General features: G+C 46.3%; 1 non-coding gene across 1 annotated transcript; it reads right to left on the bottom strand.

Moving 5' to 3' along the window:
- Window positions 1–4,973: 4,973 nt before the first annotated feature.
- Window positions 4,974–5,045, bottom strand: TRNAE-UUC. The gene has a single exon. It is a non-coding gene; the product is annotated as a tRNA-Glu (tRNA).
- Between the last annotated feature and the right edge of the window lie 7,663 nt (window positions 5,046–12,708).

The following is a 12,708-nucleotide window of genomic DNA, read 5'->3' on the forward strand; positions in this document are numbered from 1 at the left end:
ACGAGTACTACAGGTTTCAGTGGGTTCTGTGGATCCTTCCAGCATAGCATCAAACCTAACGGTGGTTTTGGCAAGCCCCCCAAACTTGCAACTGGTGTCCAAAGTGGGGGCAATTGTGGGGACCATGGCTTCAAACTTTGCAGTCTGACTAACTTCAGGCAAATGGGCTGAAAGAAAGCCAAGTATGATGTGATCTAGGTTAACCCAAAAAGAAACTTTCTTTTATGACCAAGTGGCCATATTCTGAAAATGAGGTTATAAGCTATCTTGAGCGAACAGTCAAAATGTTCTCTTCTTCCTACAAAAGTGTTGTTAGCACTGACCACGAGCAGAGGGCCAGGCCAGAAGATTCTCGAAGGCCCTCCAATCCAGGGAGTCACCCTGGGATGGAGCTCTCTCCATGCTTAACCCTCCAGAGGTTTCCTGTCCCACTGAGAATGAAATCCAAGCTTCTTACCTGATGGGTGACTGTGTGTGTGTGTGTGTGTGTGTGTGTGTGTTCCCCCAACTAAACCGTCAATCTAGATCAGTGGGGGCACATAATAAGCTCACTATAAATGGTGGCTGAATAAATGAATGCCTCAAGTAAAGGGAACATAAAAATGTTTGTTTTGCCAGCAAGATTTTACTTCTGGTTTACTTTTTCATTATTTTTTTTAATTGAGATACAACCCACATACCATAAAATTCAGTCTTTCACAGTGGAGAAGTTTTTCGGACATTCACAGAATGGTGTGACCATCACCACTCTTTAATTTATCTGACTTACTTCTGAATCCCTGTTTCCCCTTCCTCTCCACCATGGGATTCTGATGAGGGCTGCCAACCACAATACCCCACTTGCATCAACCATCAGGAGGGTGCGGGTCCCTGGTGAGGCCGAATTCGTCCCTAACACTTTCCAACAGAAACTGAGAAAGGCCTCCCGTTTCAGTGGGGGAAGCTTGCAGAATGAACATGGAGCTGGCAGGGCCCAGATCCCTTGCCATGTGGAAGCAGCTGGCCTGTGAGAGATGAGAAGAAATCTAACAGAGAGAGAGAGAGAAAACACTGGTTCTGGTTGTTCTTGAGGCCAGTCACACTATCCCGCTTCCCACAGTTCAGTTACATAAGACACTGATTCCCTCGGGCCCTAACTAGTTGCAGTAACTTTCTATAACTCAGAGCCTAAGGTGTTCCTCAGGATAATACAGTCCTTGTCCGGCTCACACCTTCCCTCAGCACACGTTTGTAAAGTATTTACTGTGTGCAGGGCGCTGGCCTTGCAACACATAATCTAGGGGCACCACAGCAGGTGTGGGGAAGGCCGTGAGAGAGAAACATGCAGAGCCAAGCATGTCCCTTGTCAGTGGGGCAAGACAGACCTTTGGAGGAAATGCCCTTTAAGATGAGACCTGAAGTTAGAGAAGAATAACTATCAGAAGGCAAGTATGCCAGATACTAAGGGGAATCAGAAGACATCCCTGGGGCAGGAAAGTAAGGGAAGCTCCGAGAAGGACATGACATCTGAAGTAAGCCTTAAAGGATGGGTAAGACGCAGATATTTAGAGAAAGGACACAAGAGCATTTCACAGAGGAAATACAGAGTAAGGCGGATGCAGGACCCAGTGAGAAATTAACGGAATCTGTGATGCACGGAGGGAAGAGGTAGGAATTAGGCTGCAGAGGTGGGCTGGGAGCTCACAGCAGGCGAAGCCCCGCGGGTGTCGGGTGTAGGCGCAGGGCAGCAAGAGCTCAGCTTCGAGCTGTGACAAGCGGAAAGAATGTGAGATGAAAGAGGTGGGTGAGTTGGGGACAGAGAAACTCGTTTGGCGCCTCTTCCCACAGTTCATGGAGCCAGATGATCTGACCCAGCAGCAGGGGAAATAAATGTCAACATACGTGGGCACCACTGAAAAGGTAGAAATGATCAGATTTAATGTTGTGCTAGAAGGTAGAAGAGAAAGAGGAACCAAATGTGGTAATAATGGTAATGCTCCGGCTAATGGTAAGGGCCACCAGGGGCCACTGGTGCTGCCCAGGGCCAAGCCCTTTGCGTGGACTTTCTGATCTCAACTCCACAACGCCATGAAGCAGGTCCTAGTATTACCCCCATTCTAGAGTCCAGAAACTGAGGGACGGATGAAGTAATTTGCATCGACACCACCTGAATGACACTTTAAGGAGTTAAGCAGAGCCTTGGGAAAGGACAAGGTCATTTTTGCACAGACTGAGTGTAAGTTGCCCGACTAGGGGAAGTCCGGTCTTGAACTTTGCTTTGACGTGTCCTTGCCACACGTCAATAGCCGTCTTCCTGAGTATACAACAAAGGGCAAGATCCCAGGGTTTCTTCAATCGAGATACATTATCGTGACAACCCCCACATCCCTGCCCCATCCACTGTGCCTGTCACTCTGTGACAGAAGGAAATTAGATTTACCTGCTAAGCTTTGTTTTTCACAAAGCTATGTGCGATGATTACCCAGGACCCCGTGGTCTTCTAGGTGTTTGCAAATTGATTTTCTGATTATTTGTTCCAGTGATTTTCCAGGTATCCAGTGTTTTTCCAAGTTGCTCAGCTTTACAATGGGGGTGAGTTCAATTGTGTATTTCCCTTCCCTTTCCTGTATTACTATGAAGATTTAATGTTATGATTATTTAAGATCTCTTTCGCATGCAGCATATATCTCTGAGGGAATATACATACAAATCTCTAGGACTATAAATACACACGTGGACAGGCACACCGTAATCTTAATGCACACTCCCGCAGACCTTATGACCCTGTGCAAAAACGGGAGTACAGCGAGAACCTGCGACTAGCTCAAATACCCGAAATAAAGATCCTCACTGTCTAGAAACATTTATAGGGCAAATTAAAAAAAAAAAAAAAAAGCCACAACATTTGTTATGACTATGTTCATGAAGCTATTCTGTGAACACTGACCAAAAGCCAGATACAATAAAACTTTAAAATTCATCTTTTCTGCACCCAACCCCCTTTCCTGTAGCCAGGATTTGGAGAGAGTGGTGTCTGGACAGGACACTATGCAGAAACTCTGTTTCTTATGGGTAAATCTAAAGCCCAATACCAAGGAATCAGAGGAATAAAATCCCAGACCCATTGTTCCATACTAAAATGACCAGCTCAATGAAATAATGGCTAAGGACCTCTGTAGCTCAAATAGTCACTAAATCTAAAGACTGATTATGAGAATGATTAATGAAAATCATGGCAAAATGCTTTGCAAAAACGCAAGGCTATAAAAAGTGCCAAATGTAACTCAACCATTTCCCCACAAAGTTAAACTCTTTCACTTTATTAAACACATCTTTAGAAGTATGTACTATGCTCTGAGCTTCAATTGCCATAGGCATCTAAAGAAAGCTTTTGTCAAATCTGTGAGCCCCAAAATCTATTTTATGAAAATGAATTATTCATAGGCTGAGTACATTTGACAGCCTTCATGTGAACAGAACTCACCTGCTAGATCAAAGCAAATTTTGAACCAAACAAACAAAAAATCACAACTTCTCACTGGCAGCCCTCTCCATAAGCAATCCTCCCTCCCCTTACCGGTTTAGACCCAGGAGCCGAGAGGACTGACTGCATTATCCTTTGTTTCCCTAAACTCTAAATAAACCTGCAGTAGTCCCTTTATTAAATTCCCTACTAAGAATCTGTCATCAGTTTCCTACTGGGCCCCTGGCTGATAGAGACATAATAATATTACCTAATAACAAAATAAGGATTGAATAGAAAAGGGCATGCTAAAGCATTTAGCCTGGTTCATATCAAGTGCTCAATAAATATTACCTATTATGATGACAACTGGGCTTTTTATTTTCCCATCAGTTCTGTCCTACTTGATTCCATAAATGCCGATTATCAGCTGATGATAAATTTGTCCTCCAAGCCCTTTATTAGGAATTTTGAATAAATGAACATTTCGCCTAGTAATATTCTCATGAAGGAGGACATTTGCTTTTGTGTCCCTTAGAATCCCAAAAGACTTTTAAAGGCGAGCAAATTTCTAAGTCACATGGACACCAAGTCTTTTTCACAGTCATTTCTCAGTGTTGGTGGCAGTCTGCGAACAACCGGGAAAGCTTCCAAAAATTCAGTACCAGTGGGAAAGGAGTGTGGCTTCTGCAGGCCTTGAGGATTTTCCTAATGGCAAATGTTTGGAGTGGTAAGCAAGCTAAGCCAGCCGAGGAAAACACTTCTTTGGGTAACAGTTGGAAGCGGTCTTATGACACATCGATACTAAGATTCCTAATTCCAGTTCAGCATAGTATGAGTTCCAGAAGTTTAAAAAACAGAATGTGTCAAATAAATGTTAGGGCTGGAGAAGGAAGTGGTGTTTTTTGGTTTTTTGGTTGGGTGGTTTTTTTTTTTCTTCTTCTTCTTCTTTCCATTTCCTCGCTCCATAATTCCAATAACCTAAGTTTCCCTTTCCCTCCCTCCCTCTCCCCACGGAGCCAGTTCAGTGAGCTCTTCGGATGGTGAACGCCATAGGCCCAACGCTGAGCAGCCCTTAATAACACGTCTTTTCTGGCAATCTTGCTGTCCTCAGTAGAATGGCTTTAGGCAACTTAAAAGTCTTATAATGCCCGCCCACACACACACCCCGTGCGTCTTTTCTTTTTCTTTCAAAGAAGAGCACTTTTTGGTCATCTGCTCCATGTCCACAGAACAAGGGGCAATTACATCAGTAGTACCTGCTGGAACGTGTATTTTAGCACGAGACCCATCTTCTTCACTCGGATTTAAATCCCTCATTTCAAAAGCTAACTTCCTCACCGTCGCAGCTACTGCCTTGCCGCCCGCTTCCGCCGGCGTTGCCGGGTTTGGGGAGGGAGACCCTGATTCCGTTCAGGCCCCAACTTCCCTGCTGCTCTGAAATTGGGTTATAGGTTTTTCTAAAAACACCAGCCTTCTGCTGGTTGAGGAAAGCCTAAATTGGTTTCTTTTTTTCCTAAAAGAGTTGGCGTTCCCACACCGGGAGTCGAACCCGGGCCGCCTGGGTGAAAACCAGGAATCCTAACCGCTAGACCATGTGGGAGACGACGAGTGTAGCTGCAAGTCTAGGTAAATTGAGTCGTTCACAGCGGCTTCCGCCCGCCGCTTCCCGAGGCCTCCGGCTTCAGGCTTGCTTCTGCGCCTGCGGGGATCTTGAGGCGCCCTTAACCCCTTGTGAACCCGCTCTACTCCGCTCCCGGCCGAGGGCTGCCGGGAGGCTTCTCACCCTCGCGTCCTTTGTGATCTCATGCAGTCCCCTGGTTCTAGATGCCGCGTCTACACCCGAGTAGACCCTCGCCTGGATGAGTCATTGTTCCTCATTCCGCACAGGAAACCCCTCAGAACGCGACAGGACTGGAGTTTGAGGGTTAGACTCGGGAATGAGAAACCTGGGCCGCGCGGAGTCGTCCCAGCGAAGGCCAGACTGGAGCCGGTGTCCCGGCCGCCGAGCAACCGCCTCGGCCGCCGAGCAGCCGCGCGGAGCCTCCGCCCCAGGACGCGCTGCGCGCCCGCCGGCCGTCCCCGGGGTCCCGCTGTGCCCCGGCCCGGCTCGGGAAAGTTGCTCTTTCCTCTCCAGAAGCGATAACGAGGGCTGCCTGGAAGCCCGCAGCGTTTCGGGATCTGTAGACCCAACGGCAAAGGCAGGATCTGTGTCACCCAAAGCAGGCGACGGTGGTTTGTAAAAGTAGCTTATGAACCTGGAGGAAGCCCCCCTCCCGCAGGCAGTCTTGGTGGATGGGAATTCATTGTGGTTTCCGAACCTATCTGGGGCTGAAGGAGCATTTCACTGGGAGCAGTGTACGCGTTAGCCATCTACTGTTTGCATTAGGCGAGTCCAAAGAGTCAGTTATTCGGGATAACCGGGGTGGGAGAGCTACGGTTCTGGGGTCCTCGTTGTGGCTTAGGCCACACAGAAGCTGTTTTTGCCAGCGGCGGACACTTGGGGGCCCACTGAAAAGCCCACTCCCCCCCCCCCACCTGCCAAAGGAACTTTGCAGGTCCTGGCTCTCTCCCCGAACTAACTGAGGCTCTCTAAGGCTTTAGTTGTGACATTCAGCGGCAAGGGGGAGGGGCAACGAGAGACCCGAAATAGGAACTCTTCCGCCTGGCACTTACGAGCATAGATGAAGCTCCCTCACAGGGAGTGAACATAACCCAACATCTCTGGAACCGCATGAAGTGCCGACGAGAAACTAGAACCCACTGCCTGCAGACCTACTGTGGGTATTAGACACAAATAGGTCTGCTCACTTAATCCTCACATTGGACTTATGAGATGGGTCTTATCCCAGTCTCTGGTGGTTCTTCCTGTACTATCTTGACATCTTTGAACAGTTTCGTTGGTTTTTTAATCAGTGAGATAGTTGTCTTCTTTTGGGGACGTCTGGGAACACTAAAGAAAAATCTCCAAAGCAAACCTCATCAATTACAGAATAGCTTACATCCTGTGGTTCTCAGTTAAGGACCGTGATTTCTCATGTAACTTTCAGTTGTGTGTTCACATTTGACAGTAATCTTTTTAAAAAGCGTCCTGCAAGTTTTTAAGATAAAAGTTCCCTAGGTGGGGCACTTGTGTGACTTCTGTTCAGCGGGGAGTCTGCTTCTCCCTCTGCCTCTCTAACCCTAACCCTAACCCTAACCCTCTACTCATGCATTCTCACTGTCTCTCAAATAAGTAAATGAAATCTTGATGTATGTAACCCATACATCAAACAGGCACCATCTTTAGGATATAACCAAATACGATTATATCTTTGTCTCTTACTCTCCCTAAACTGAAATCTGCTCAGTTTTTCCCCCTGCCACTGGGTGGAAACTTGGGCAGAATGGGAAGCCCTATGGGCACTTTAATAATAAAGCGCAGGGCAGAACCATACGCTTTTCAGCAACTCAGTCTTCATTTTTAGATAGTTCCGCCCCTCCATGCCAGCTTGAGTGTGATTTCAGGCTAGGAACACTGGGTGTGAGCTGGCTCAGGCTCCCGTCGGGCTCACAGTCTGTGCTCAGTGACATCACGTGGGTAACCGGTAGCCTGGAATGGCCATGCTGGGAGTATTATACCACAGGGAAGAGGCAAATGCTGCAAGGCAGGGCTTCCTCCCTCGGGACTTGGTGTGCTGCTTAAAAAACAGTGGTGCACTGCTTCAATATTTACCCACACAACACCCAGCCAAGGTTTACTGTCCAGGGAACAGGATGTGATCCCTTACTTCACTTTGACCTTCTTCCTTTAGAGACTCCAAGGCCCTCCAAAATTGTAGTGTAGGGAGGGCAACAGAATGGGGAAGTGAGTTCCTACTGGACTGGTATGACTTTAAAAGTTGGCTTCCAAAAAAAAAAAAAAAGGTTGGCTTCCTGCTTTCTGGGCCTGAGAGTGTTGTAGAGCTGACCCTCTTTCTCAGTGCTTATCCAAGGCTTCACCCGAGGCTTCACGGTTAGGGTCCTTAAACAGCGTCTCCCAGGAGGCCAGCTGAGCTCTCCCAGTGTGGGTCTTCACCAGTGGTACCGGGATCACCAGGGGCAGAGTTTAACTGTAGATTCCCAACCCCACCCGGAACTTCCACCTGAGAACTTCTAGGAGCGGGGCCCTCAGAGACTGAATTTTAACAAGCACTGCCTCCTGCGATGATTCTCATGCCACTAGGGTTTGAGAAACACTAAACGACAGAACTGTTAGTTCCCTAAAAGTTTAAGTCTGTAAAAAGACCATGATCCACTGTCCATCATTTCCTTTTCCTGCACAAAATACCTGAAAAAAGGACCCCAGGGTGGCTCAGTTGGTTAAGCCGCTGCCTTCAGCTCAGGTCGTGATCCCAGGGTCGTCGAATCGAGTCCCACGTGGGGCTCCTTGCTCAGCCGGAAGCTGCTTTTCTCTCTGCCTCTGCCTACCACTCTGCATGCGTGTGTGCGCTCTCTCTCTCTGACAAATAAAATCTTAAAAAAAAAAAAAAAAGGCTTGTAGTTGCCTACTGAATATATGAAAGGTGAAATGAAGTCAGGTGAAGAAAGGTGAAAAAAGGGTCACTTGTGTAACGGGATTTTAAAACCGAGCCTGGAGTCATTAAGGAGATGGGCCGTATGCACATCATTGGTGGAACAGCACGCCTTTGAACTAGGCCAAACTGCAAATAACTCCAGGGGCTGAGCCCCAACGCCTGCAACTTGCCACCATAAGAGATTTTGCTTAGTGATAGACTCAGCAACCACATATACCCTGCCAAGACTAGCTTTCCGCCATCAACCCCAATCAAAAATTCTTTATAAGCAATGCATGTGAGCATTCTGTTTTTGCTTTAAAAATCCCCCACTTTTGCTCCCTAGTGTCCCTAGACACGATTTGGGTTGCCTGTGTAAGCCGAATTGCAATTCTTTGATCCCAAATAAAACACTCTTGCTTAATTATTGCCTTCTGACAATTTCAGATTGACAGGTAAAAATCTGGCCGAGACTTCCACGCTTTCCATAATCCAGCTCTTTCATACTCTGCTAATATTATCCAACAGGAGCCCCCTTCGGACACCACTTTCCAAGTCTCCCTCCGTGCTCCATCCCACTTGTCCCAAGTGCTTTCCCGCCCTGATCTCTTCACTCCGCCTGTCTGTGTACTGCCCTCCCCAATCTTCTTTCCACGTCTGACCCCAATTTCAAGGCCAGCTCATCCCCATGAAGCTGCCTTGGGTCCTCCTGGTCACAAGTCACTCCCTTTTCCTCTGAATCCCAAAGCACAGGCCTTTAAAAAAGTGGTGACGTGGGCTAAAATGCCTTGCCACACTTATTATTTGAGTTATTTAATAGGAAAGTCCATGAATAAAAATTGGACTTCATAATCCCCCTGGGAACCCAGTCCTGCATTCAATCATTCTACCAAAGAGTCCTTCCTTTTAACCAACTTAAATACTTCCTGCTGTACTTCTATGTGAAAGCTGCCCCCTTTTAACCACCAACATGAACAAAATGTTCCTGGGAGGAGGAAAAAAAAAAAAAACAAAACACAGAGTTTTGAAGTTTAGCCAGACCAGTAAGCAAGCGTCATTTCTTGAGTTACACACACACACACACACACACAAAGCCGCCTTGTTGACACAAGGAAAAGCTACTCCTGTTCCCATGCATCTAGAGCCACCTCATTTGATACTGGGAAAAAGCCCCAAACATATTGTACTTGCTGGGCATCTCTATTAGCCCAAGTGCTGGGTGCGATTCAGGTCCCTGCCTGCCAGTCATTTAGGAGTTAGGACGCTTTCTATTTCTGGGGGCCCAGGAGTCACCCTTTCTAAGGGCACTGAAAATGAGCACCAATTAAATTCCACTCTCCCAGGGAGAGCTCCTGCCAGCACAGACCCAGCTTATGGCACCAAGTTAACCTCCAAGCTCTTTTGCGTAACAACAGCACCTGCCCCTGCTGACCAGGTGGAGTGAGTTCAACTTCGTGGCCTAACACTAGGTTCAGTTTCTAAAATTGGATCTGAGCTCCGGAGGCCACTGCGATGACAGAGTTTCCTCGGGGCTAGTTTAGATTATATAACTCTGCCTTTCACCTCTACCCCAAATCTCGCAACTCCTACTCATCCTATGACTCAGGGCAAATACCCCTGAACTCCTTGAAAATGAGTTAGGTGCTGTTCTGTGCACGCACTCCACTAAATCATGAGGCTGGACGAACTCCCTGCTTCTCTCTCTGGCGGTCTATAAGCTCCTGAAGCAGAGTCTGGTTCTTCCTCTGCCCCAGCTTCTAGCACAGTGCTTGGCACACAGAACCATTTACTGAATGAATCAGTCCTAAGATATCTTTGTTTCTTTGGGGACTCTCATAATAAAGGTTACTTTTTTCCTCAAGTCAACAAACCACAGGAAGAAACTATCCTTCAGCCAAGAAAAAATAATCTCTACAGCAGTATCTTTCCTGACATACCAGTGACACTCGGTCAGTGCTGGAGTGGTTGGTTATTTGATTTATTTCTTCATTTGGGAATCAGTCCGTCAATGAGTCCCAGAGGAATAGTCCTGGTTTTCACAAAGCACGTTAAGCGGCAAGGCCACGAAGGGTCTCAGGGGGCCATAATTTCAACATCTGAACAACTACAGCGTAGAACAAGAAACCACATCGCTGTCTGCTAATCTTCCCCACCTCACACTTTTTTTTCCTAATACCTTCCTTTCATCTGCTGTGCTCACAGAAGACAGGGAGAGCTTTGGCAGACTGTCTGTCTTCTTACTCCCCGTTTGTATGCTCCTACCAGGGTCTAGCCCTGGGACAGAGAGAGAGGTTTTCTCATTTTTCTGGAGAGCCATACTCCAGAGTGGTACGAGTCTGGGTACTCCATGGCCTGGCATCCAGAAAATGTGGCCAGCATTGTAGTTTCCTGTTCTGTGTGACAATGGCTCAAATATTGAAATTATGGCCCTCTGAGACCTTCATTTCATTTACTTTGCCACTTAAGTGGTGGTGGAAATCAAATTGGATGGGAGGTTAAAACTATTTCTGGTTTATTTCTGAACTTCCCACCAGTAGTTCTGAGTTGAGTGAGCTTTCTAAACTCATTTTCTTCTTGCCTGTGAAATAATCTGTCTCAATTCCCATCAATAGATCCACAGCCAGAAATTATGTCAAGATCAATGTTCGTCATGGCACCCAGTATATATCTGACAGTGCATGATACAAAAATAATAGCTATTACATATAGGATTCACTATATGCCAGATCATTCTAAACACTTTAATATCTATTAACAATTTAATTCTCACAACAACTCGCTGAGATAGGTACTAATATTACTCCCAATTTATAGATTAGAGAACTGAAATGGGAAGGTTAAGTAACTTGCTAAAAGTTTTACAACTTATAAACAGTAGAAGCATAATTCAAGAATTCCAGAATATGAACTCCTTTTTTTTTTTTTTTTAAGATTTTATTTTTGAAAGCGAGAAAGCGAGAAAGTGAGAGGCAAGGGCAGAGGAAGAAGTGGACTCCCCACAGAGCAAGGAGCCCTAGGTGGAACCCAGGACGCTAGGATCATGACATGAGCAGAAGGCAGACACTTAACCAGTGGAGCCTCCCAGGTGCCCCAGAATCTGGACTCTTAATACCAAACTGAATCTACTGTTATACACAGCGCACAGGATAGGGGGCTGCCACTGGTAATAATAATGATGATGACAATGCCTTCAGCAATAATGACAGCATACATCCTGAAGCCTGATGGCATCTTTGGGGGAGAGTAAAGAAGTTATGGGCTCTTCTTAAACAAAAGAAAATAAACAGTTCATGATCTAAGTCTTCAAAGCTGCTGACATTGGCACAGAGACAACACCCTTAGTCCCTTCTCTCTCATCATCTTCCCATTTTCAGACATCCCACCTTCACAATTATCCAAAACCTAATTAATGTTTTTCCTCTCTCACAGTCCAGGATGAGAAATTCCCCCTAACTTGTATTCAGAATTACTGCTCACTGTTCATTAATTAGTTGATTCATGCAATCAACAACCTAGACACAAAGACTTATGAGGCATAAGACATTCTGCCCCTCCGAAGCCACAAGCTACTTGACATCTGCACATGGATGACTAAGGAGCGTCTCAAACTGAACATGTTTAAAATTGAGCTCATGAGCATCCACCACCCTCACCCCCATGCCCACTTTCTACCATCTTCCCAGTTTCTGTTAATGGCAGCAACATCTTCCCCAGTTGCTCTGGCCAAAAATTCTGGAATCACTGTTGATTCCATTCTCTCTCTCTCCTTTCTCCATCTGATCCCTGGAGAAATCCTATCGGCTCTACCATGAAAATATACCCAGAATCTGATCACCTGTCCCCATTCCTCTGGCTCAAGTCCCCATAATCTCTCACCTGGACCACTTTAATAGTCTCACTCCTGCTTCAGCCTACCAGCTCCCCTCCCCACCATCTCTGCAGCCTATTCTCAACACTGTAGCCTGAGGGCTTCTTTTAAATATTTATTTATTTATTTATTTATTTATTTATTAGAGAAAGAGAGTGAGAGAAAGAGCATGATGGACGTGGAGGGGATCTCCAGCACACTTTCCACGTAGCGCAGAACCCAATGCAGGGCTTGATCTCATGGCCCTGAGACCATGACCCCAAGACCATGACCTAAGAAATCAAGAGTCGGACACTTAACCAACTGAGGCACCCAAGCGTCCCTGAGGGCGTCTTTTAAAACAAATCAGATCATGTCACTTCTCTCTCTACAGCCCTCCAGTGGCTTCCCATCTCACACAGAATAGAAGTCAAAATCCTGACAATGACCTACAAGGCTCTACATGGCAACCATCCCCTCCCATTATTTATCCTTTCCCCTCAGCAAGTGCATTTGGCTCCAGCCACACTACTCTCCTGTCATCTTCACATCCTCTAGATATGCAGCCACCTCAGGACCTTTGGACTTGGGTGGAAAGGAGAGAGCTTTCTGTAGCAGGGGAATACCTTCACAACTTGTTCCCTTTCTCCCCTCAAATCCGTTAGAAATTATCTCCTCAGTGAGACCTTCTTTGTTCACCCTATCACAAATTTCAGTAACCTGCCTTTTTCTGCTTTACACCTTCTCATGAGCACCTACTGGCACTTGACACACTATTTATTTTATGTATTTGTTTATTTATCTTGCTCATTGCCTTTTCTACCAGAGTACAAAACTTCTGCTGTTTTAATCCCTGAGAGATCCCCTGACTTGAGCAAAACTTT

This window comes from Mustela erminea, chromosome 15 (assembly GCF_009829155.1).
Source record: "Mustela erminea isolate mMusErm1 chromosome 15, mMusErm1.Pri, whole genome shotgun sequence".
NCBI classification, from domain to species: domain Eukaryota; kingdom Metazoa; phylum Chordata; class Mammalia; order Carnivora; family Mustelidae; genus Mustela; species Mustela erminea.